The following is a 26,852-nucleotide window of genomic DNA, read 5'->3' on the forward strand; positions in this document are numbered from 1 at the left end:
TGCACTGTGTAATCCAGTCCCGAGTGTGAGGGTCCTGAATTCCACAGTGTAATCCACTACCGAGTGTGAGGGTGCTGAATTCCACAGTGTAATCCAGTACCGAGCGCGATGGTCCTGAATTTCACAGTGTTATCCAGTACCTAATGTGAGAGTCCAGAATCCCACAGAGTAACCCAGTATCGAGTGTGAGGTTCCTTCTTTCCACAGTGTAATCCACTACCGAGTGTGAGGGACCTGAATTGCACTGTGCAATCCAGCACCGAGAGAGAGAGTCCTGAATTACCCTGTATAACCCAGTACCAAGAGCGAGGGTCCTGAATTCAACAGTGTAATCCAGTACTGAGTGTGAGGGTCCTGAATTGCACTGCGTAATCCAGTACTGAGTGTGAAGGTCTTGAATTCCACAGTGTAATCCAGTACCGAGTGTGAGGGTCCTGATTTCCAAAGTATAATCCACTACAGAGTGTGAGGGTCATGAATTCCACAGTTTAACCCAGTTTCGAGCGTGTGGTTCCTGAATCCCACAGTGTAACCCAGTACCAAGCGTGAGGTTCCTGAATTCCGCTGTGTAATCCACTACCGAGTGTGAGGGTCCTGCATTGCACTGTGTAATCCAATACTGAGTGTGAGGCTACAGAATTCCACAGTGTAATCCAGTACCGAGAGTGAGGGTCCTGAATTTAACAGTGTTTTTCAGTACCTAGTGTGAGGGTCCTAAATTCCAGAGTCTATTCCACTGCGGAGTGTGAGGGACCTGATTTCCACAGTGTAATCCACTACCGAGTGTGAGGATCCTGAATTCAACAGTGTAATCCAGGACTGAGAGTGAGGGTACTGAATTCCACAGTGTAATCCAGAACCGAGGGTGAGGGTCCTGAATTTAACAGTGTTTTCCAGTACCTAGTGTGAGAGTCCTGAATCCCACAGAGTAACCCAGTATCGAGTGTGAGGTTCCTTCTTTCCACAGTGTAATCCACTACCGAGTGTGAGGGACCTGAATTGCATTGTGCAATCCAGTACCGAGGGTGAGGGTCCTGAATTCCACAGTGTAATCCAGCACCAAGAGAGAGGGTCCTGAATTACCCTGTATAACCCAGTACCAAGAGTGAGGGTCCTGAATTCAACAGTGTAATCCAGTACTGAGTGTGAGGGTCCTGTATTGCACTGCGTAATCCAGTACAGAGTGTGAGGGACCTGAATTGCACTGTGTAATCCACTACCGAGTGTGAGGGTCCTGATATCCAAAGTATAATCCACTACCGGGTGTGAGGGTCCCGAATTCCACTGCGTAATCCATTACCAAGAGTGAGGGTCACTGAATACACAGTGTAATCCAGCACCGACAGTGAGGGTCCTGAATTCCACAGTGTTTTCCAATACCGAGTGTGAGGGTCCTGATTTCAATAGTGTAAACCAGTACTGAATGTGAGGGTCCTGAATTCCACTGCGAAATCCAGGACCGAGTGTGAGAGTCCTGAATCCCACAGAGTAACCCAGTATCGTGTGTGAGGTTCCTTCTTTCCACAGTGTAATCCACTACCGAGTGTGAGGGACCTGAATTGCACTGTGCAATCCAGCACTGAGAGAGAGGGTCCTGAATTACCCTGTATAACCCAGTACCAAGAATGAGGGTCCTGAATTCAACAGTGTAATCCAGTACTGAGTGTGAGGGTACTGAATTGCACTGCGTAATCCAGTACTGAGTGTGAGGGTACTGAATTCCACAGTGTAATCCAGAACCGAGGGTGAGGGTCCTGAATTTAACAGTGTTTTTCAGTACCTAGTGTGAGGGTCCTAAATTCCAGAGTCTATTCCATTGCGGAGTGTGAGGGTCCTGAATTCCACTGTGTAATCCGGTACCGAGTTTGAGGATCCTGAATTCCACAGAGAAACCCAGAATCGAGTGTGAGGGTCCTGAATCCCACAGTGTAACCTAGTATCGAGTGCGAGGTTCCTTAATTCCACAGTGTAATCCACTACCGAGTGTGAGGGTCCTGAATTCCACAGTGTAATCCACGTCCAAGTGTGGGGGTGCTGAATCCCACGTGTAATGCAGTATCGAGTGGGAGGTTCCTTAATTACTCAGGGTAATTCAGTACTGAGTGTGAGGGTCCTGAATTCCCCTGTGTAATCCAGTACCGAGTTTGAGGATCCTGAATTCCACAGAGTAACCTAGTATCGAATGCGAGGTTCCTTAATTCCACAGTGTAATCCACTACCAAGTGTGAGGGACCTGAATTCCACAGTGTAATCCAGCACCGAGACAGATGGTCCTGAATTACCCAGTATAACCCAGTACCAAGAGTGAGCGTCCTGAATTCAACAGTGTAATCCAGTACTGAGTGTGAGGGTCCTGAATTGCACTGTGTAATCCAGTACTGAATGTGAGCGTCCTGTATTCCACAGTGTAATCCACTACCGAGTGTGAGGGACCTGAATTGCACTGTGTAATCCAGTCCCGAGTGTGAGGGTCCTGAATTCCACAGTGTAATCCAGTACCGAGTGTGAGGGTCCTGATTTCCACAGTATAATATATTACAGAGTGTGAGTGTCCGGAATTCCACAGTGTGTTCCAGTACCCAGTCTGAGGGTCCTAAATTCCAGAGTCTATTCCAGTACACAGTGTGAGGGTCCTGAATTTCACAGTGTAATCCACTACAGTGTATGAGGGTCCTGAATTCCACAGTGTGTTCCAGTACCCAGTCTGAGGGTCCTAAATTCCAGAGTCTATTCCAGTACACAGAGTGGGGGTCCTGAATTCCACAGTGTAATCCAGTACCAAGTTTGAGGGTCCTGAATCGCACAGTTTAACCCAGTTTCGAGTGTGTGGTTCCTGAATCCCACAGTGTAACCCAGTACCAAGCGTGAGGTTCCTGAATTCCGCAGTGTAATCCACTACCGAGTGTCAGGGTCCTGCATTGCACAGTGTAATCCAATACTGAGTGTGAGGGTCCTGAATTGCACTGTGTAATCCAGTACTGAGTGTGAGGATACTGAATTCCACAGTGTAATCCAGTACCGAGAGTGAGGGTCCTGAATTTAACAGTGTTTTTCAGTACCTAGTGTGAGGGTCCTAAATTCCAGGGTCTATTCCACTGCGGAGTGTGAGGGACCTGATTTCCACAGTGTAATCCAGTACCGAGTGTGAGGGTCCTGAATTGCACTGTGTAATCCAATACAGTGTGTGTGGGCCCTGAATTACCCAGTGTAACCCAGTACCAAGAGTGAGGGTCCTGAATTCCACTGTGAAATCCGCTGCCGAGTGTGAGGGTCCTGAATTCCACAGTGTAATCCAGTACCGAGTGTGAGGGTCCTGAATTCCACAGTGTAATCCACTACCGAGTGTGAGGGTCCTGAATTCCACAGTGTAATCCAGTACCGAGCACGAGGGTCCTGAATTTAACAGTGTTTTCCAGTACCTAGTGTGAGAGTCCAGAATCCCACAGAGTAACACAGTATCGAGTGTGAGGTTCCTTCTTTCCACAGTGTAACCCACTACCGAGTGTGAAGGACCTGAATTGCACTGTGCAATCCAGCACCGAGAGAGAGGGTCCTGAATTACCCTGTATAACCCAGTACCAAGAATGAGGGTCCTGAATTCAACAATGTAATCCAGTACTGAGTGTGAGGGTACTGAATTCCACAGTGTAATCCAGAACCGAGAGTGAGGGTCCTGAATTTAACAGTGTTTTTCAGTACCTAGTGTGAGGGTCCTAAATTCCAGAGTCTATTCCATTGCGGAGTGTGAGGGTCCTGAATTCCACTGTGTAATCCGGTACCGAGTTTGAGGATCCTGAATTCCACAGAGAAACCCAGAATCGAGTGTGAGGGTCCTGAATCCCACAGTGTAACCTAGTATCGAGTGCGAGGTTCCTTAATTCCACAGTGTAATCCACTACCGAGTGTGAGGGTCCTGAATTCCACAGTGTAATCCACGTCCAAGTGTGGGGGTGCTGAATCCCACGTGTAATGCAGTATCGAGTGGGAGGTTCCTTAATTACTCAGGGTAATTCAGTACTGAGTGTGAGGGTCCTGAATTCCACTGTGTAATCCAGTACCGAGTTTGAGGATCCTGAATTCCACAGAGTAACCTAGTATCGAATGCGAGGTTCCTTAATTCCACAGTGTAATCCACTACCGAGTGTGAGGGACCTGAATTCCACAGTGTAATCCAGCACCGAGACAGATGGTCCTGAATTACCCAGTATAACCCAGTACCAAGAGTGAGGGTCCTGAATTCAACAGTGTAATCCAGTACTGAGTATGAGGGTCCTGAATTGCACTGTGTAATCCAGTACTGAATGTGAGCGTCCTGTATTCCACAGTGTAATCCACTACCGAGTGTGAGGGACCTGAATTGCACTGTGTAATCCAGTCCCGAGTGTGAGGGTCCTGAATTCCACAGTGTAATCCAGTACCGAGTGTGAGGGTCATGAATTCCACAGTTTAACCCAGTTTCGAGCGTGTGGTTCCTGAATCCCACAGTGTAACCCAGTACCAAGCGTGAGGTTCCTGAATTCCGCTGTGTAATCCACTACCGAGTGTGAGGGTCCTGCATTGCACTGTGTAATCCAATACTGAGTGTGAGGCTACAGAATTCCACAGTGTAATCCAGTACCGAGAGTGAGGGTCCTGAATTTAACAGTGTTTTTCAGTACCTAGTGTGAGGGTCCTAAATTCCAGAGTCTCTTCGACTGCGGACTGTGAGGGACCTGATTTCCACAGTGTAATCCACTACCGAGTGTGAGGATCCTGAATTCAACAGTGTAATCCAGGACTGAGAGTGAGGGTACTGAATTCCACAGTGTAATCCAGAACCGAGGGTGAGGGTCCTGAATTTAACAGTGTTTTCCAGTACCTAGTGTGAGAGTCCTGAATCCCACAGAGTAACCCAGTATCGAGTGTGAGGTTCCTTCTTTCCACAGTGTAATCCACTACCGAGTGTGAGGGACCTGAATTGCACTGTGCAATCCAGTACCGAGGGTGAGGGTCCTGAATTCCACAGTGTAATCCAGCACCGAGAGAGAGGGTCCTGAATTACCCTGTATAACCCAGTACCAAGAGTGAGGGTCCTGAATTCAACAGTGTAATCCAGTACTGAGTGTGAGGGTCCTGTATTGCACTGCGTAATCCAGTACAGAGTGTGAGGGACCTGAATTGCACTGTGTAATCCAGTACCGAGGGTGAGGGTCCTGAATTCCACAGTGTAATCCACTACCGAGTGTGAGGGTCCTGATATCCAAAGTATAATCCACTACCGGGTGTGAGGGTCCCGAATTCCACTGCGTAATCCATTACCAAGAGTGAGGGTCACTGAATACACAGTGTAATCCAGCACCGACAGTGAGGGTCCTGAATTCCACAGTGTTTTCCAATACCGAGTGTGAGGGTCCTGATTTCAATAGTGTAAACCAGTACTGAATGTGAGGGTCCTGAATTCCACTGCGAAATCCAGGACCGAGTGTGAGAGTCCTGAATCCCACAGAGTAACCCAGTATCGTGTGTGAGGTTCCTTCTTTCCACAGTGTAATCCACTACCGAGTGTGAGGGACCTGAATTGCACTGTGCAATCCAGCACTGAGAGAGAGGGTCCTGAATTACCCTGTATAACCCAGTACCAAGAATGAGGGTCCTGAATTCAACAGTGTAATCCAGTACTGAGTGTGAGGGTACTGAATTGCACAGTGTAATCCAGAACCGAGGGTGAGGGTCCTGAATTTAACAGTGTTTTTCAGTACCTAGTCTGAGGGTCCTAAATTCCAGAGTCTATTCCATTGCGGAGTGTGAGGGTCCTGAATTCCACTGTGTAATCCACTACCGAGTGTGAGGGTCCTGAATTCCACAGTGTAATCCACGTCCAAGTGTGGGGGTGCTGAATCCCACGTGTAATGCAGTATCGAGTGGGAGGTTCCTTAATTACTCAGGGTAATTCAGTACTGAGTGTGAGGGTCCTGAATTCCCCTGTGTAATCCAGTACCGAGTTTGAGGATCCTGAATTCCACAGAGTAACCTAGTATCGAATGCGAGGTTCCTTAATTCCACAGTGTAATCCACTACCGAGTGTGAGGGACCTGAATTCCACAGTGTAATCCAGCACCGAGACAGATGGTCCTGAATTACCCAGTATAACCCAGTACCAAGAGTGAGCGTCCAGAATTCAACAGTGTAATCCAGTACTGAGTGTGAGGGTCCTGAATTGCACTGTGTAATCCAGTACTGAATGTGAGCGTCCTGTATTCCACAGTGTAATCCACTACCGAGTGTGAGGGACCTGAATTGCACTGTGTAATCCAGTCCCGAGTGTGAGGGTCCTGAATTCCACAGTGTAATCCAGTACCGAGTGTGAGGGTCCTGATTTCCACAGTATAATATATTACAGAGTGTGAGTGTCCGGAATTCCACAGTGTGTTCCAGTACCCAGTCTGAGGGTCCTAAATTCCAGAGTCTATTCCAGTACACAGAGTGGGGGTCCTGAATTCCACAGTGTAATCCAGTACCAAGTTTGAGAGTCCTGAATCGCACAGTTTAACCCAGTTTCGAGTGTGTGGTTCCTGAATCCCACAGTGTAACCCAGTACCAAGCGTGAGGTTCCTGAATTCCGCAGTGTAATCCACTACCGAGTGTCAGGGTCCTGCATTGCACTGTGTAATCCAGTACTGAGTGTGAGGGTACTGAATTCCACAGTGTAATCCAGTACCGAGAGTGAGGGTACTGAATTTAACAGTGTTTTTCAGTACCTAGTGTGAGGGTCCTAAATTCCAGGGTCTATTCCACTGCGGAGTGTGAGGGACCTGATTTCCACAGTGTAATCCAGTACCGAGTGTGAGGGTCCTGAATTGCACTGTGTAATCCAATACAGTGTGTGTGGGCCCTGAATTACCCAGTGTAACCCAGTACCAAGAGTGAGGGTCCTGAATTCCACTGTGAAATCCGCTGCCGAGTGTGAGGGTCCTGAATTCCACAGTGTAATCCAGTACCGAGTGTGAGGGTCCTGAATTCCACAGTGTAATCCACTACCGAGTGTGAGGGTCCTGAATTCCACAGTGTAATCCAGTACCGAGCGCGAGGGTCCTGAATTTAACAGTGTTTTCCAGTACCTAGTGTGAGAGTCCAGAATCCCACAGAGTAACCCAGTATCGAGTGTGAGGTTCCTTCTTTCCACAGTGTAACCCACTACCGAGTGTGAAGGACCTGAATTGCACTGTGCAATCCAGCACCGAGAGAGAGGGTCCTGAATTACCCTGTATAACCCAGTACCAAGAATGAGGGTCCTGAATTCAACAGTGTAATCCAGTACTGAGTGTGAGGGTACTGAATTCCACAGTGTAATCCAGAACCGAGGGTGAGGGTCCTGAATTTAACAGTGTTTTTCAGTACCTAGTGTGAGGGTCCTAAATTCCAGAGTCTATTCCATTGCGGAGTGTGAGGGTCCTGAATTCCACTGTGTAATCCGGTACCGAGTTTGAGGATCCTGAATTCCACAGAGAAACCCAGAATCGAGTGTGAGGGTCCTGAATCCCACAGTGTAACCTAGTATCGAGTGCGAGGTTCCTTAATTCCACAGTGTAATCCACTACCGAGTGTGAGGGTCCTGAATTCCACAGTGTAATCCACGTCCAAGTGTGGGGGTGCTGAATCCCACGTGTAATGCAGTATCGAGTGGGAGGTTCCTTAATTACTCAGGGTAATTCAGTACTGAGTGTGAGGGTCCTGAATTCCCCTGTGTAATCCAGTACCGAGTTTGAGGATCCTGAATTCCACAGAGTAACCTAGTATCGAATGCGAGGTTCCTTAATTCCACAGTGTAATCCACTACCGAGTGTGAGGGACCTGAATTCCACAGTGTAATCCAGCACCGAGACAGATGGTCCTGAATTACCCAGTATAACCCAGTACCAAGAGTGAGCGTCCTGAATTCAACAGTGTAATCCAGTACTGAGTGTGAGGGTCCTGAATTGCACTGTGTAATCCAGTACTGAATGTGAGCGTCCTGTATTCCACAGTGTAATCCACTACCGAGTGTGAGGGACCTGAATTGCACTGTGTAATCCAGTCCCGAGTGTGAGGGTCCTGAATTCCACAGTGTAATCCAGTACCGAGTGTGAGGGTCCTGATTTCCACAGTATAATATATTACAGAGTGTGAGTGTCCGGAATTCCACAGTGTGTTCCAGTACCCAGTCTGAGGGTCCTAAATTCTAGAGTCTGTTCCAGTACACAGTGTGAGGGTCCTGAATTTCACAGTGTAATCCACTACAGTGTATGAGGGTCCTGAATTCCACAGTGTGTTCCAGTACCCAGTCTGAGGGTCCTAAATTCTAGAGTTTATTCCAGTACACAGTGTGGGGGTCCTGAATTCCACAGTGTAATCCAGTACCAAGTTTGAGGGTCCTGAATCGCACAGTTTAACCCAGTTTCGAGTGTGTGGTTCCTGAATCCCACAGTGTAACCCAGTACCAAGCGTGAGGGTCCTGATTTCCACAGTATAATATACTACAGAGTGTGAGTGTCCGGAATTCCACAGTGTGTTCCAGTACCCAGTCTGAGGGTCCTAAATTCCAGAGTCTATTCCAGTACACAGAGTGGGGGTCCTGAATTCCACAGTGTAATCCAGTACCAAGTTTGATGGTCCTGAATCGCACAGTTTAACCCAGTTTCGAGTGTGTGGTTCCTGAATCCCACAGTGTAACCCAGTACCAAGCATGAAGTTCCTGAATTCCGCAGTGTAATCCACTACCGAGTGTCAGGGTCCTGCATTGCACTGTGTAATCCAGTACTGAGCGTGAGGGTACTGAATTCCACAGTGTAATCCAGTACCGAGAGTGAGGGTCCTGAATTTAACAGTGTCTTTCAGTACCTAGTGTGAGGGTCCTAAATTCCAGGGTCTATTCCACTGCGGAGTGTGAGGGACCTGATTTCCACAGTGTAATCCAGTACCGAGTGTGAGGGTCCTGAATTGCACTGTGTAATCCAATACAGTGTGTGTGGGCCCTGAATTACCCAGTGTAAACCAGTACCAAGAGTGAGGGTCCTGAATTCCACTGTGAAATCCGCTGCCGAGTGTGAGGGTCCTGAATTCCACAGTGTAATCCAGTACCGAGTGTGAGGGTCCTGAATTCCACAGTGTAATCCACTACCGAGTGTGAGGGTCCTGAATTCCACAGTGTAATCCAGTACCGAGCGCGAGGGTCCTGAATTTAACAGTGTTTTCCAGTACCTAGTGTGAGAGTCCAGAATCCCACAGAGTAACCCAGTATCGAGTATGAGGTTCCTTCTTTCCACAGTGTAACCCACTACCGAGTGTGAAGGACCTGAATTGCACTGTGCAATCCAGCACCGAGAGAGAGGGTCCTGAATTACCCTGTATAACCCAGTACCAAGAGCGAGGGTCCTGAATTCAACAGTGTAATCCAGTACTGAGTGTGAGGGTCCTGAATTGCACTGCGTAATCCAGTACTGAGCGTGAAGGTCCTGAATTCCACAGTGTAATACACTACCGAGTGTGTGGGTCCTGATTTCCAAAGTATAATCCACTACAGAGTGTGAGGGTCATGAATTCCACAGTTTAACCCAGTTTCGTGTGTGTGGTTCCTGAATCCCACAGTGTAACCCAGTACCAAGCGTGAGGTTCCTGAATTCCACAGTGTAATCCAGTACCGAGAGTGAGGGTCCTGAATTTAACAGTGTTTTTCAGTACCTAGTGTGAGGGTCCTAAATTCCAGAGTCTCTTCGACTGCGGACTGTGAGGGACCTGATTTCCACAGTGTAATCCACTACCGAGTGTGAGGATCCTGAATTCCACTGTGTAATCCAGTACCGAGAGCGAGGGTCCTGAATTTAACAGTGTTTTCCAGTACCTAGTGTGAGAGTCCTGAATCCCACAGAGTAACCCAGTATCGAGTGTGAGGTTCCTTCTTTCCACAGTGTAATCCACTACCGAGTGTGAGGGACCTGAATTGCACTGTGCAATCCAGTACCGAGTGTGAGGGTCCTGAATTCCACAGTGTAATCCAGCACCGAGAGAGAGGGTCCTGAATTACCCTGTATAACCCAGTACCAAGAGTGAGGGTCCTGAATTCAACAGTGTAATCCAGTACTGAGTGTGAGGGTCCTGAATTGCACTGTGTAATCCAGTACTGAGTGTGAGGGACCTGAATTGCACTGTGTAATCCAGTCCCGAGTGTGAGGGTCCTGAATTCCACAGTATAATATACTACAGAGTGTGAGTGTCCGGAATTCCACAGTGTGTTCCAGTACCCAGTCTGAGGGTCCTAAATTCCAGAGTCTATTCCAGTACACAGTGTGAGGGTCCTGAATTTCACAGTGTAATCCACTACAGTGTATGAGGGTCCTGTATTCCACAGTGTGTTCCAGTAGCCAGTCTGAGGGTCCTAAATTCCAGAGTCTATTCCAGTACAAAGTGTGGGGGTCCTGAATTCCACAGTGTAATCCAGTACCGAGTTTGAGGGTCCTGAATCGCACAGTTTAACCCAGTTTCGATTGTGTGGTTCCTGAATCCCACAGTGTAACCCAGTACCAAGCGTGAGGTTCCTGAATTCCGCAGTGTAATCCACTACCGAGTGTCAGGGTCCTGAATTGCACTGTGTAATCCAGTACTGAGTGTGAGGGTACTGAATTCCACAGTGTAATCCAGTACCGAGAGTGGGGGTCCTGAATTTAACAGAGTTTTTCAGTACCTAGTGTGAGGGTAATAAATTCCAGGGTCTATTCCACTGCGGAGTGTGAGGGACCTGATTTCCACAGTGTAATCCAGTACTGAGTGTGAGGGTCCTGAATTGCACTGTGTAATCCAATACAGTGTGTGTGGGCCCTGAATTACCCAGTGTAACCCAGTACCAAGAGTGAGGGTCCTGAATTCCACAGTGTAATCCAGTACTGAGTGTGAGGGTCCTGAATTGCACTGTGTAATCCAGTACCGAGTGTGAGGGTCCTGAATTCCACAGTGTAATCCACTACCGAGTGTGAGGGTCCTGAATCCCACAGTGTAATCCACTACAGTGTGTGTGGGCCCTGAATTACCCAGTATAACCCAGTACCAAGAGTGAGGGTCCTGAATTCCACAGTATAATCCACTACAGAGTATGAGGGTCCTGTATTCCACAGTGTGTTCCAGTACCCAGTCTGAGGGTCCTAAATTTCAGAGTCTATTCCAGTACAGAGTGTGGGGGTCCTGAATTCCACAGTGTAATCCACTACCGAGTGTCAGGGTCCTGCATTGCACTGTGTAATCCAGTACCGAGTGTGAGGGTCCTGAATTCCACAGTGTAATCCAGCACCGGGAGTGAGGGTCCTGAATTACCTTGTATAACCCTGTACCGAGTGTGAGGGTCCTGATTTCCAAAGTATAATCCACTACGGAGTGTGAGGGTCCTGAATTCCACAGTGTGTTCCAGTACCCAGTCTGAGGGTCCTAAATTCCAGAGTCTATTCCAGTGCACAGTGAGGGTCCTGATTTCCACAGTGTAATCCAGTACCGAGTTTGAGGGTCCTGAATCGCACAGTTTAACCCAGTTTCGAGTGTGTGGTTCCTGAATCCCACAGTGTAACCCAGTACCAAGCGTGAGGTTCCTGAATTCCGCAGTGTAATCCACTACCAGGTGTGAGGGTCCTGCATTGCACTGTGTAATCCAATACTGAGTGTGAAGGTACTGAATTCCACAGTGTAATCCAGTACCGAGAGTGAGGGTCCTGAATTTAACAGTGTTTTTCAGTACCTAGTGTGAGAGTCCTAAGTTCCAGAGTCTCTTCGACTGCGGACTGTGAGGGACCTGATTTCCACAGTGTAATCCACTACCGAGTGTGAGGGTACTGAATTCCACTGTGTAATCCAGTACCGAGAGCGAGGGTCCTGAATTTTAAAGTGTTTTCCAGTACCTAGTGTGAGAGTCCTGAATCCCACAGAGTAACCCAGTATCGAGTGTGAGGTTCCTTCTTTCAACAGTGTAATCCACTACCGAGTGTGAGGGACCTGAATTGCACTGTGTAATACAGTACCGAGTGTGAGGGTCCTGAATTCCCCAGTGTAATCCACTACCGAGTGTGAGGGACCTGAATTGCACTGTGTAATCCAGTACCGAGAGCGAGGGTCCTGAATTTTACAGTGTTTTCCAGTACCTAGTGTGAGAGTCCTGAATCCCACAGAGTAACCCAGTATCGAGTGTGAGGTTCCTTCTTTCAACAGTGTAATCCACTACCGAGTGTGAGGGACCTGAATTGCACTGTGTAATACAGTACCGAGGGTGAGGGTCCTGAATTCCACTGTGTAATCCACTACCGAGTGTGAGGGTCCTGAATTGCACTGTGTAATCCAGTACTGAATGTGAGCGTCCTGTATTCCACAGTGTAATCCACTACCGAGTGTGAGGGACCTGAATTGCACTGTGTAATCCAGTCCCGAGTGTGAGGGTCCTGAATTCCACAGTGTAATCCAGTACCGAGTGTGAGGGTCCTGAATTCCACAGTGTAATCCAGTACTGAGCGTGAGGGTCCTGAATTTCATAGTGTGTTCCAGTACCCAGTCTGAGTGTCCTAAATTCCAGAGTCTATTCCAGTACACAGTGAGGAGGTCCTGAATTCCACAGTGTAATCCACTACCGAGTGTGAAGGACCTGGATTGCACTGTGCAATCCAGCACCGAGAGAGAGAGTCCTGAATTACCCTGTATAACCCAGTACCAAGAGTGAGGGTCCTGAATTCAACAGTGTAATCCAGTACGGAGTGTGAGTGTCCTGAATTGCACTGCGTAATCCAGTACTGAGTGTGAAGGTCCTGAATTCCACAGTGTAATCCAGTACTGAGCGTGAGGTTCCTGAATTCCTCAGTGTAATCCACTACCAAGGGTCAGGGTCCTGCATTGCACTGTGTAATCCAGTACTGTGTGCGAGGGTACTGAATTCCACAGTGTAACCCAGTACCAAGAGTGAGGGTCCTGAATTCAAAAGTGTAATCCAGTACTGAGTGTGAGGGTCCTGAATTCCACAGTGAAACCCACTACCGAGTGTGAGAGTCCTGAATCCCACAGAGTAACCCAGTATCGAGTGTGAGGTTCCTTCTTTCCACAGTGTAATCCACTACCGAGTGTGAGGGACCTGAATTGCACTGTGCAATCCAGTACTGAGAGAGAGGGTCCTGAATTACCCTGTATAACCCAGTACCAAGAGTGAGGGTCCTGAATTCAACAGTGTAATCCAGTACTGAGTGTGAGGGTACTGAATTCCACAGTGTAATCCAGAAACGAGGGTGAGGGTCCTGAATTTAACAGTGTTTTTCAGTACCTAGTGTGAGGGTCCTAAATTCCAGAGTCTATTCCATTGCGGAGTGTGAGGGTCCTGAATTCCACAGTGTAATTCAGTACTGAGTGTGAGGGTCCTGAATTCCACTGTGTAATCCGGTACCGAGTGTGAGGATCCTGAATTCCACAGAGTAACTCAGAATCGAGTGTGAGGGTCCTGAATCCCACAGTGTAACCTAGTATCGAGTGCGAGGTTCCTTAATTCCACAGTGTAATCCACTACCGAGTGTGAGGGTCCTGAATTCCACAGTGTAATCCACGTCCAAGTGTGGGGGTGCTGAATCTCACGTGTAATGCAGTATCGAGTGGGAGGTTCCTTAATTACTCAGGGTAATTCAGTACTGAGTGTGAGGGTCCTGAATTCCACTGTGTAATCCAGTACCGAGTTTGAGGATCCTGAATTCCACAGAGTAACCTAGTATCGAATGCGAGTTTCCTTAATTCCCAGTGTAATCCACTACCGAGTGTGAGGGACCTGAATTCCACAGTGTAATCCAGCACCGAGACAGATGGTCCTGAATTACCCAGTATAACCCAGTACCAAGAGTGAGGGTCCTGAATTCCACAGTGTAATCCACTACCGAGTGTGAGGGACCTGAATTGCACTGTGTAATCCAGTCCCGAGTGTGAGGGTCCTGAATTCCACAGTGTAATCCACTACCGAGTGTGAGGGTCCTGAATTCCACAGTGTAATCCAGTACCGAGCGCGATGGTCCTGAATTTAACAGTGTTATCCAGTACCTAATGTGAGAGTCCAGAATCCCACAGAGTAACCCAGTATCGAGTGTGAGGTTCCTTCTTTCCACAGTGTAATCCACTACCGAGTGTGAGGGACCTGAATTGCACTGTGCAATCCAGCACCGAGAGAGAGAGTCCTGAATTACCCTGTATAACCCAGTACCAAGAGCGAGGGTCCTGAATTCAACAGTGTAATCCAGTACTGAGTGTGAGGGTCCTGAATTGCACTGCGTAATCCAGTACTGAGTGTGAAGGTCTTGAATTCCACAGTGTAATCCAGTACCGAGTGTGAGGGTCCTGATTTCCAAAGTATAATCCACTACAGAGTGTGAGGGTCATGAATTCCACAGTTTAACCCAGTTTCGAGCGTGTGGTTCCTGAATCCCACAGTGTAACCCAGTACCAAGCGTGAGGTTCCTGAATTCCGCTGTGTAATCCACTACCGAGTGTGAGGGTCCTGCATTGCACTGTGTAATCCAATACTGAGTGTGAGGCTACAGAATTCCACAGTGTAATCCAGTACCGAGAGTGAGGGTCCTGAATTTAACAGTGTTTTTCAGTACCTAGTGTGAGGGTCCTAAATTCCAGAGTCTATTCCACTGCGGAGTGTGAGGGACCTGATTTCCACAGTGTAATCCACTACCGAGTGTGAGGATCCTGAATTCAACAGTGTAATCCAGGACTGAGAGTGAGGGTACTGAATTCCACAGTGTAATCCAGAACCGAGGGTGAGGGTCCTGAATTTAACAGTGTTTTCCAGTACCTAGTGTGAGAGTCCTGAATCCCACAGAGTAACCCAGTATCGAGTGTGAGGTTCCTTCTTTCCACAGTGTAATCCACTACCGAGTGTGAGGGACCTGAATTGCATTGTGCAATCCAGTACCGAGGGTGAGGGTCCTGAATTCCACAGTGTAATCCAGCACCGAGAGAGAGGGTCCTGAATTACCCTGTATAACCCAGTACCAAGAGTGAGGGTCCTGAATTCAACAGTGTAATCCAGTACTGAGTGTGAGGGTCCTGTATTGCACTGCGTAATCCAGTACAGAGTGTGAGGGACCTGAATTGCACTGTGTAATCCACTACCGAGTGTGAGGGTCCTGATATCCAAAGTATAATCCACTACCGGGTGTGAGGGTCCCGAATTCCACTGCGTAATCCATTACCAAGAGTGAGGGTCACTGAATACACAGTGTAATCCAGCACCGACAGTGAGGGTCCTGAATTCCACAGTGTTTTCCAATACCGAGTGTGAGGGTCCTGATTTCAATAGTGTAAACCAGTACTGAATGTGAGGGTCCTGAATTCCACTGCGAAATCCAGGACCGAGTGTGAGAGTCCTGAATCCCACAGAGTAACCCAGTATCGTGTGTGAGGTTCCTTCTTTCCACAGTGTAATCCACTACCGAGTGTGAGGGACCTGAATTGCACTGTGCAATCCAGCACTGAGAGAGAGGGTCCTGAATTACCCTGTATAACCCAGTACCAAGAATGAGGGTCCTGAATTCAACAGTGTAATCCAGTACTGAGTGTGAGTGTACTGAATTGCACTGCGTAATCCAGTACTGAGTGTGAGGGTACTGAATTCCACAGTGTAATCCAGAACCGAGGGTGAGGGTCCTGAATTTAACAGTGTTTTTCAGTACCTAGTGTGAGGGTCCTAAATTCCAGAGTCTATTCCATTGCGGAGTGTGAGGGTCCTGAATTCCACTGTGTAATCCGGGTACCGAGTTTGAGGATCCTGAATTCCACAGAGAAACCCAGAATCGAGTGTGAGGGTCCTGAATCCCACAGTGTAACCTAGTATCGAGTGCGAGGTTCCTTAATTCCACAGTGTAATCCACTACCGAGTGTGAGGGTCCTGAATTCCACAGTGTAATCCACGTCCAAGTGTGGGGGTGCTGAATCCCACGTGTAATGCAGTATCGAGTGGGAGGTTCCTTAATTACTCAGGGTAATTCAGTACTGAGTGTGAGGGTCCTGAATTCCCCTGTGTAATCCAGTACCGAGTTTGAGGATCCTGAATTCCACAGAGTAACCTAGTATCGAATGCGAGGTTCCTTAACTCCACAGTGTAATCCACTACCGAGTGTGAGGGACTTGAATTCCACAGTGTAATCCAGCACCGAGACAGATGGTCCTGAATTACCCAGTATAACCCAGTACCAAGAGTGAGCGTCCTGAATTCAACAGTGTAATCCAGTACTGAGTGTGAGGGTCCTGAATTGCACTGTGTAATCCAGTACTGAATGTGAGCGTCCTGTATTCCACAGTGTAATCCACTACCGAGTGTGAGGGACCTGAATTGCACTGTGTAATCCAGTCCCGAGTGTGAGGGTCCTGAATTCCACAGTGTAATCCAGTACCGAGTGTGAGGGTCCTGATTTCCACAGTATAATATATTACAGAGTGTGAGTGTCCGGAATTCCACAGTGTGTTCCAGTACCCAGTCTGAGGGTCCTAAATTCCAGAGTCTATTCCAGTACACAGTGTGAGGGTCCTGAATTTCACAGTGTAATCCACTACAGTGTATGAGGGTCCTGAATTCCACAGTGTGTTCCAGTACCCAGTCTGAGGGTCCTAAATTCCAGAGTCTATTCCAGTACACAGAGTGGGGGTCCTGAATTCCACAGTGTAATCCAGTACCAAGTTTGAGGGTCCTGAATCGCACAGTTTAACCCAGTTTCGAGTGTGTGGTTCCTGAATCCCACAGTGTAACCCAGTACCAAGCGTGAGGTTCCTGAATTCCGCAGTGTAATCCACTACCGAGTGTCAGGGTCCTGCATTGCACTGTGTAATCCAGTACTGAGTGTGAGGGTACTGAATTCCACAGTGTAATCCAGTACCGAGAGTGAGGGTCCTGAATTTAACAGTGTTTTTCAGTACCTAGTGTGAGGGTCCTAAATTCCAGGGTCTATTCCACTGCGGAGTGTGAGGGACCTGATTTCCACAGTGTAATCCAGTACCGAGTGTGAGGGTCCTGAATTGCACTGTGTAATCCAATACAGTGTGTGTGGGCCCTGAATTACCCAGTGTAACCCAGTACCAAGAGTGAGGGTCCTGAATTCCACTGTGAAATCCGCTGCCGAGTGTGAGGGTCCTGAATTCCACAGTGTAATCCAGTACCGAGTGTGAGGGTCCTGAATTCCACAGTGTAATCCACTACCGAGTGTGAGGGTCCTGAATTCCACAGTGTAATCCAGTACCGAGCACGAGGGTCCTGAATTTAACAGTGTTTTCCAGTACCTAGTGTGAGAGTCCAGAATCCCACAGAGTAAAACAGTATCGAGTGTGAGGTTCCTTCTTTCCACAGTGTAACCCACTACCGAGTGTGAAGGACCTGAATTGCACTGTGCAATCCAGCACCGAGAGAGAGGGTCCTGAATTACCCTGTATAACCCAGTACCAAGAATGAGGGTCCTGAATTCAACAATGTAATCCAGTACTGAGTGTGAGGGTACTGAATTCCACAGTGTAATCCAGAACCGAGAGTGAGGGTCCTGAATTTAACAGTGTTTTTCAGTACCTAGTGTGAGGGTCCTAAATTCCAGAGTCTATTCCATTGCGGAGTGTGAGGGTCCTGAATTCCACTGTGTAATCCGGTACCGAGTTTGAGGATCCTGAATTCCACAGAGAAACCCAGAATCGAGTGTGAGGGTCCTGAATCCCACAGTGTAACCTAGTATCGAGTGCGAGGTTCCTTAATTCCACAGTGTAATCCACTACCGAGTGTGAGGGTCCTGAATTCCACAGTGTAATCCACGTCCAAGTGTGGGGGTGCTGAATCCCACGTGTAATGCAGTATCGAGTGGGAGGTTCCTTAATTACTCAGGGTAATTCAGTACTGAGTGTGAGGGTCCTGAATTCCACTGTGTAATCCAGTACCGAGTTTGAGGATCCTGAATTCCACAGAGTAACCTAGTATCGAATGCGAGGTTCCTTAATTCCACAGTGTAATCCACTACCGAGTGTGAGGGACCTGAATTCCACAGTGTAATCCAGCACCGAGACAGATGGTCCTGAATTACCCAGTATAACCCAGTACCAAGAGTGAGGGTCCTGAATTCAACAGTGTAATCCAGTACTGAGTATGAGGGTCCTGAATTGCACTGTGTAATCCAGTACTGAATGTGAGCGTCCTGTATTCCACAGTGTAATCCACTACCGAGTGTGAGGGACCTGAATTGCACTGTGTAATCCAGTCCCGAGTGTGAGGGTCCTGAATTCCACAGTGTAATCCAGTACCGAGTGTGAGGGTCATGAATTCCACAGTTTAACCCAGTTTCGAGCGTGTGGTTCCTGAATCCCACAGTGTAACCCAGTACCAAGCGTGAGGTTCCTGAATTCCGCTGTGTAATCCACTACCGAGTGTGAGGGTCCTGCATTGCACTGTGTAATCCAATACTGAGTGTGAGGCTACAGAATTCCACAGTGTAATCCAGTACCGAGAGTGAGGGTCCTGAATTTAACAGTGTTTTTCAGTACCTAGTGTGAGGGTCCTAAATTCCAGAGTCTCTTCGACTGCGGACTGTGAGGGACCTGATTTCCACAGTGTAATCCACTACCGAGTGTGAGGATCCTGAATTCAACAGTGTAATCCAGGACTGAGAGTGAGGGTACTGAATTCCACAGTGTAATCCAGAACCGAGGGTGAGGGTCCTGAATTTAACAGTGTTTTCCAGTACCTAGTGTGAGAGTCCTGAATCCCACAGAGTAACCCAGTATCGAGTGTGAGGTTCCTTCTTTCCACAGTGTAATCCACTACCGAGTGTGAGGGACCTGAATTGCACTGTGCAATCCAGTACCGAGGGTGAGGGTCCTGAATTCCACAGTGTAATCCAGCACCGAGAGAGAGGGTCCTGAATTACCCTGTATAACCCAGTACCAAGAGTGAGGGTCCTGAATTCAACAGTGTAATCCAGTACTGAGTGTGAGGGTCCTGTATTGCACTGCGTAATCCAGTACAGAGTGTGAGGGACCTGAATTGCACTGTGTAATCCAGTACCGAGGGTGAGGGTCCTGAATTCCACAGTGTAATCCACTACCGAGTGTGAGGGTCCTGATATCCAAAGTATAATCCACTACCGGGTGTGAGGGTCCCGAATTCCACTGCGTAATCCATTACCAAGAGTGAGGGTCACTGAATACACAGTGTAATCCAGCACCGACAGTGAGGGTCCTGAATTCCACAGTGTTTTCCAATACCGAGTGTGAGGGTCCTGATTTCAATAGTGTAAACCAGTACTGAATGTGAGGGTCCTGAATTCCACTGCGAAATCCAGGACCGAGTGTGAGAGTCCTGAATCCCACAGAGTAACCTAGTATCGAATGCGAGGTTCCTTAATTCCACAGTGTAATCCACTACCGAGTGTGAGGGACCTGAATTCCACAGTGTAATCCAGCACCGAGACAGATGGTCCTGAATTACCCAGTATAACCCAGTACCAAGAGTGAGGGTCCTGAATTCAACAGTGTAATCCAGTACTGAGTATGAGGGTCCTGAATTGCACTGTGTAATCCAGTACTGAATGTGAGCGTCCTGTATTCCACAGTGTAATCCACTACCGAGTGTGAGGGACCTGAATTGCACTGTGTAATCCAGTCCCGAGTGTGAGGGTCCTGAATTCCACAGTGTAATCCAGTACCGAGTGTGAGGGTCATGAATTCCACAGTTTAACCCAGTTTCGAGCGTGTGGTTCCTGAATCCCACAGTGTAACCCAGTACCAAGCGTGAGGTTCCTGAATTCCGCTGTGTAATCCACTACCGAGTGTGAGGGTCCTGCATTGCACTGTGTAATCCAATACTGAGTGTGAGGCTACAGAATTCCACAGTGTAATCCAGTACCGAGAGTGAGGGTCCTGAATTTAACAGTGTTTTTCAGTACCTAGTGTGAGGGTCCTAAATTCCAGAGTCTCTTCGACTGCGGACTGTGAGGGACCTGATTTCCACAGTGTAATCCACTACCGAGTGTGAGGATCCTGAATTCAACAGTGTAATCCAGGACTGAGAGTGAGGGTACTGAATTCCACAGTGTAATCCAGAACCGAGGGTGAGGGTCCTGAATTTAACAGTGTTTTCCAGTACCTAGTGTGAGAGTCCTGAATCCCACAGAGTAACCCAGTATCGAGTGTGAGGTTCCTTCATTCCACAGTGTAATCCACTACCGAGTGTGAGGGACCTGAATTGCACTGTGCAATCCAGTACCGAGGGTGAGGGTCCTGAATTCCACAGTGTAATCCAGCACCGAGAGAGAGGGTCCTGAATTACCCTGTATAACCCAGTACCAAGAGTGAGGGTCCTGAATTCAACAGTGTAATCCAGTACTGAGTGTGAGGGTCCTGTATTGCACTGCGTAATCCAGTACAGAGTGTGAGGGACCTGAATTGCACTGTGTAATCCAGTACCGAGGGTGAGGGTCCTGAATTCCACAGTGTAATCCACTACCGAGTGTGAGGGTCCTGATATCCAAAGTATAATCCACTACCGGGTGTGAGGGTCCCGAATTCCACTGCGTAATCCATTACCAAGAGTGAGGGTCACTGAATACACAGTGTAATCCAGCACCGACAGTGAGGGTCCTGAATTCCACAGTGTTTTCCAATACCGAGTGTGAGGGTCCTGATTTCAATAGTGTAAACCAGTACTGAATGTGAGGGTCCTGAATTCCACTGCGAAATCCAGGACCGAGTGTGAGAGTCCTGAATCCCACAGAGTAACCCAGTATCGTGTGTGAGGTTCCTTCTTTCCACAGTGTAATCCACTACCGAGTGTGAGGGACCTGAATTGCACTGTGCAATCCAGCACTGAGAGAGAGGGTCCTGAATTACCCTGTATAACCCAGTACCAAGAATGAGGGTCCTGAATTCAACAGTGTAATCCAGTACTGAGTGTGAGGGTACTGAATTGCACAGTGTAATCCAGAACCGAGGGTGAGGGTCCTGAATTTAACAGTGTTTTTCAGTACCTAGTCTGAGGGTCCTAAATTCCAGAGTCTATTCCATTGCGGAGTGTGAGGGTCCTGAATTCCACTGTGTAATCCACTACCGAGTGTGAGGGTCCTGAATTCCACAGTGTAATCCACGTCCAAGTGTGGGGGTGCTGAATCCCACGTGTAATGCAGTATCGAGTGGGAGGTTCCTTAATTACTCAGGGTAATTCAGTACTGAGTGTGAGGGTCCTGAATTCCCCTGTGTAATCCAGTACCGAGTTTGAGGATCCTGAATTCCACAGAGTAACCTAGTATCGAATGCGAGGTTCCTTAATTCCACAGTGTAATCCACTACCGAGTGTGAGGGACCTGAATTCCACAGTGTAATCCAGCACCGAGACAGATGGTCCTGAATTACCCAGTATAACCCAGTACCAAGAGTGAGCGTCCAGAATTCAACAGTGTAATCCAGTACTGAGTGTGAGGGTCCTGAATTGCACTGTGTAATCCAGGACTGAATGTGAGCGTCCTGTATTCCACAGTGTAATCCACTACCGAGTGTGAGGGACCTGAATTGCACTGTGTAATCCAGTCCCGAGTGTGAGGGTCCTGAATTCCACAGTGTAATCCAGTACCGAGTGTGAGGGTCCTGATTTCCACAGTATAATATATTACAGAGTGTGAGTGTCCGGAATTCCACAGTGTGTTCCAGTACCCAGTCTGAGGGTCCTAAATTCCAGAGTCTATTCCAGTACACAGAGTGGGGGTCCTGAATTCCACAGTGTAATCCAGTACCAAGTTTGAGAGTCCTGAATCGCACAGTTTAACCCAGTTTCGAGTGTGTGGTTCCTGAATCCCACAGTGTAACCCAGTACCAAGCGTGAGGTTCCTGAATTCCGCAGTGTAATCCACTACCGAGTGTCAGGGTCCTGCATTGCACTGTGTAATCCAGTACTGAGTGTGAGGGTACTGAATTCCACAGTGTAATCCAGTACCGAGAGTGAGGGTACTGAATTTAACAGTGTTTTTCAGTACCTAGTGTGAGGGTCCTAAATTCCAGGGTCTATTCCACTGCGGAGTGTGAGGGACCTGATTTCCACAGTGTAATCCAGTACCGAGTGTGAGGGTCCTGAATTGCACTGTGTAATCCAATACAGTGTGTGTGGGCCCTGAATTACCCAGTGTAACCCAGTACCAAGAGTGAGGGTCCTGAATTCCACTGTGAAATCCGCTGCCGAGTGTGAGGGTCCTGAATTCCACAGTGTAATCCAGTACCGAGTGTGAGGGTCCTGAATTCCACAGTGTAATCCACTACCGAGTGTGAGGGTCCTGAATTCCACAGTGTAATCCAGTACCGAGCGCGAGGGTCCTGAATTTAACAGTGTTTTCCAGTACCTAGTGTGAGAGTCCAGAATCCAACAGAGTAACCCAGTATCGAGTGTGAGGTTCCTTCTTTCCACAGTGTAACCCACTACCGAGTGTGAAGGACCTGAATTGCACTGTGCAATCCAGCACCGAGAGAGAGGGTCCTGAATTACCCTGTATAACCCAGTACCAAGAATGAGGGTCCTGAATTCAACAGTGTAATCCAGTACTGAGTGTGAGGGTACTGAATTCCACAGTGTAATCCAGAACCGAGGGTGAGGGTCCTGAATTTAACAGTGTTTTTCAGTACCTAGTGTGAGGGTCCTAAATTCCAGAGTCTATTCCATTGCGGAGTGTGAGGGTCCTGAATTCCACTGTGTAATCCGGTACCGAGTTTGAGGATCCTGAATTCCACAGAGAAACCCAGAATCGAGTGTGAGGGTCCTGAATCCCACAGTGTAACCTAGTATCGAGTGCGAGGTTCCTTAATTCCACAGTGTAATCCACTACCGAGTGTGAGGGTCCTGAATTCCACAGTGTAATCCACGTCCAAGTGTGGGGGTGCTGAATCCCACGTGTAATGCAGTATCGAGTGGGAGGTTCCTTAATTACTCAGGGTAATTCAGTACTGAGTGTGAGGGTCCTGAATTCCCCTGTGTAATCCAGTACCGAGTTTGAGGATCCTGAATTCCACAGAGTAACCTAGTATCGAATGCGAGGTTCCTTAATTCCACAGTGTAATCCACTACCGAGTGTGAGGGACCTGAATTCCACAGTGTAATCCAGCACCGAGACAGATGGTCCTGAATTACCCAGTATAACCCAGTACCAAGAGTGAGCGTCCTGAATTCAACAGTGTAATCCAGTACTGAGTGTGAGGGTCCTGAATTGCACTGTGTAATCCAGTACTGAATGTGAGCGTCCTGTATTCCACAGTGTAATCCACTACCGAGTGTGAGGGACCTGAATTGCACTGTGTAATCCAGTCCCGAGTGTGAGGGTCCTGAATTCCACAGTGTAATCCAGTACCGAGTGTGAGGGTCCTGATTTCCACAGTATAATATATTACAGAGTGTGAGTGTCCGGAATTCCACAGTGTGTTCCAGTACCCAGTCTGAGGGTCCTAAATTCTAGAGTCTGTTCCAGTACACAGTGTGAGGGTCCTGAATTTCACAGTGTAATCCACTACAGTGTATGAGGGTCCTGAATTCCACAGTGTGTTCCAGTACCCAGTCTGAGGGTCCTAAATTCTAGAGTTTATTCCAGTACACAGTGTGGGGGTCCTGAATTCCACAGTGTAATCCAGTACCAAGTTTGAGGGTCCTGAATCGCACAGTTTAACCCAGTTTCGAGTGTGTGGTTCCTGAATCCCACAGTGTAACCCAGTACCAAGCGTGAGGGTCCTGATTTCCACAGTATAATATACTACAGAGTGTGAGTGTCCGGAATTCCACAGTGTGTTCCAGTACCCAGTCTGAGGGTCCTAAATTCCAGAGTCTATTCCAGTACACAGAGTGGGGGTCCTGAATTCCACAGTGTAATCCAGTACCAAGTTTGATGGTCCTGAATCGCACAGTTTAACCCAGTTTCGAGTGTGTGGTTCCTGAATCCCACAGTGTAACCCAGTACCAAGCATGAAGTTCCTGAATTCCGCAGTGTAATCCACTACCGAGTGTCAGGGTCCTGCATTGCACTGTGTAATCCAGTACTGAGCGTGAGGGTACTGAATTCCACAGTGTAATCCAGTACCGAGAGTGAGGGTCCTGAATTTAACAGTGTCTTTCAGTACCTAGTGTGAGGGTCCTAAATTCCAGGGTCTATTCCACTGCGGAGTGTGAGGGACCTGATTTCCACAGTGTAATCCAGTACCGAGTGTGAGGGTCCTGAATTGCACTGTGTAATCCAATACAGTGTGTGTGGGCCCTGAATTACCCAGTGTAAACCAGTACCAAGAGTGAGGGTCCTGAATTCCACTGTGAAATCCGCTGCCGAGTGTGAGGGTCCTGAATTCCACAGTGTAATCCAGTACCGAGTGTGAGGGTCCTGAATTCCACAGTGTAATCCACTACCGAGTGTGAGGGTCCTGAATTCCACAGTGTAATCCAGTACCGAGCGCGAGGGTCCTGAATTTAACAGTGTTTTCCAGTACCTAGTGTGAGAGTCCAGAATCCCACAGAGTAACCCAGTATCGAGTATGAGGTTCCTTCTTTCCACAGTGTAACCCACTACCGAGTGTGAAGGACCTGAATTGCACTGTGCAATCCAGCACCGAGAGAGAGGGTCCTGAATTACCCTGTATAACCCAGTACCAAGAGCGAGGGTCCTGAATTCAACAGTGTAATCCAGTACTGAGTGTGAGGGTCCTGAATTGCACTGCGTAATCCAGTACTGAGCGTGAAGGTCCTGAATTCCACAGTGTAATACACTACCGAGTGTGTGGGTCCTGATTTCCAAAGTATAATCCACTACAGAGTGTGAGGGTCATGAATTCCACAGTTTAACCCAGTTTCGTGTGTGTGGTTCCTGAATCCCACAGTGTAACCCAGTACCAAGCGTGAGGTTCCTGAATTCCACAGTGTAATCCAGTACCGAGAGTGAGGGTCCTGAATTTAACAGTGTTTTTCAGTACCTAGTGTGAGGGTCCTAAATTCCAGAGTCTCTTCGACTGCGGACTGTGAGGGACCTGATTTCCACAGTGTAATCCACTACCGAGTGTGAGGATCCTGAATTCCACTGTGTAATCCAGTACCGAGAGCGAGGGTCCTGAATTTAACAGTGTTTTCCAGTACCTAGTGTGAGAGTCCTGAATCCCACAGAGTAACCCAGTATCGAGTGTGAGGTTCCTTCTTTCCACAGTGTAATCCACTACCGAGTGTGAGGGACCTGAATTGCACTGTGCAATCCAGTACCGAGTGTGAGGGTCCTGAATTCCACAGTGTAATCCAGCACCGAGAGAGAGGGTCCTGAATTACCCTGTATAACCCAGTACCAAGAGTGAGGGTCCTGAATTCAACAGTGTAATCCAGTACTGAGTGTGAGGGTCCTGAATTGCACTGTGTAATCCAGTACTGAGTGTGAGGGACCTGAATTGCACTGTGTAATCCAGTCCCGAGTGTGAGGGTCCTGAATTCCACAGTATAATATACTACAGAGTGTGAGTGTCCGGAATTCCACAGTGTGTTCCAGTACCCAGTCTGAGGGTCCTAAATTCCAGAGTCTATTCCAGTACACAGTGTGAGGGTCCTGAATTTCACAGTGTAATCCACTACAGTGTATGAGGGTCCTGTATTCCACAGTGTGTTCCAGTAGCCAGTCTGAGGGTCCTAAATTCCAGAGTCTATTCCAGTACAAAGTGTGGGGGTCCTGAATTCCACAGTGTAATCCAGTACCGAGTTTGAGGGTCCTGAATCGCACAGTTTAACCCAGTTTCGATTGTGTGGTTCCTGAATCCCACAGTGTAACCCAGTACCAAGCGTGAGGTTCCTGAATTCCGCAGTGTAATCCACTACCGAGTGTCAGGGTCCTGAATTGCACTGTGTAATCCAGTACTGAGTGTGAGGGTACTGAATTCCACAGTGTAATCCAGTACCGAGAGTGGGGGTCCTGAATTTAACAGAGTTTTTCAGTACCTAGTGTGAGGGTAATAAATTCCAGGGTCTATTCCACTGCGGAGTGTGAGGGACCTGATTTCCACAGTGTAATCCAGTACTGAGTGTGAGGGTCCTGAATTGCACTGTGTAATCCAATACAGTGTGTGTGGGCCCTGAATTACCCAGTGTAACCCAGTACCAAGAGTGAGGGTCCTGAATTCCACAGTGTAATCCAGTACTGAGTGTGAGGGTCCTGAATTGCACTGTGTAATCCAGTACCGAGTGTGAGGGTCCTGAATTCCACAGTGTAATCCACTACCGAGTGTGAGGGTCCTGAATCCCACAGTGTAATCCACTACAGTGTGTGTGGGCCCTGAATTACCCAGTATAACCCAGTACCAAGAGTGAGGGTCCTGAATTCCACAGTATAATCCACTACAGAGTATGAGGGTCCTGTATTCCACAGTGTGTTCCAGTACCCAGTCTGAGGGTCCTAAATTTCAGAGTCTATTCCAGTACAGAGTGTGGGGGTCCTGAATTCCACAGTGTAATCCACTACCGAGTGTCAGGGTCCTGCATTGCACTGTGTAATCCAGTACCGAGTGTGAGGGTCCTGAATTCCACAGTGTAATCCAGCACCGGGAGTGAGGGTCCTGAATTACCTTGTATAACCCTGTACCGAGTGTGAGGGTCCTGATTTCCAAAGTATAATCCACTACGGAGTGTGAGGGTCCTGAATTCCACAGTGTGTTCCAGTACCCAGTCTGAGGGTCCTAAATTCCAGAGTCTATTCCAGTGCACAGTGAGGGTCCTGATTTCCACAGTGTAATCCAGTACCGAGTTTGAGGGTCCTGAATCGCACAGTTTAACCCAGTTTCGAGTGTGTTGTTCCTGAATCCCACAGTGTAACCCAGTACCAAGC

This window comes from Hemitrygon akajei, chromosome 18, assembly GCF_048418815.1.
Source record: "Hemitrygon akajei chromosome 18, sHemAka1.3, whole genome shotgun sequence".
Lineage (NCBI taxonomy): Eukaryota > Metazoa > Chordata > Chondrichthyes > Myliobatiformes > Dasyatidae > Hemitrygon > Hemitrygon akajei.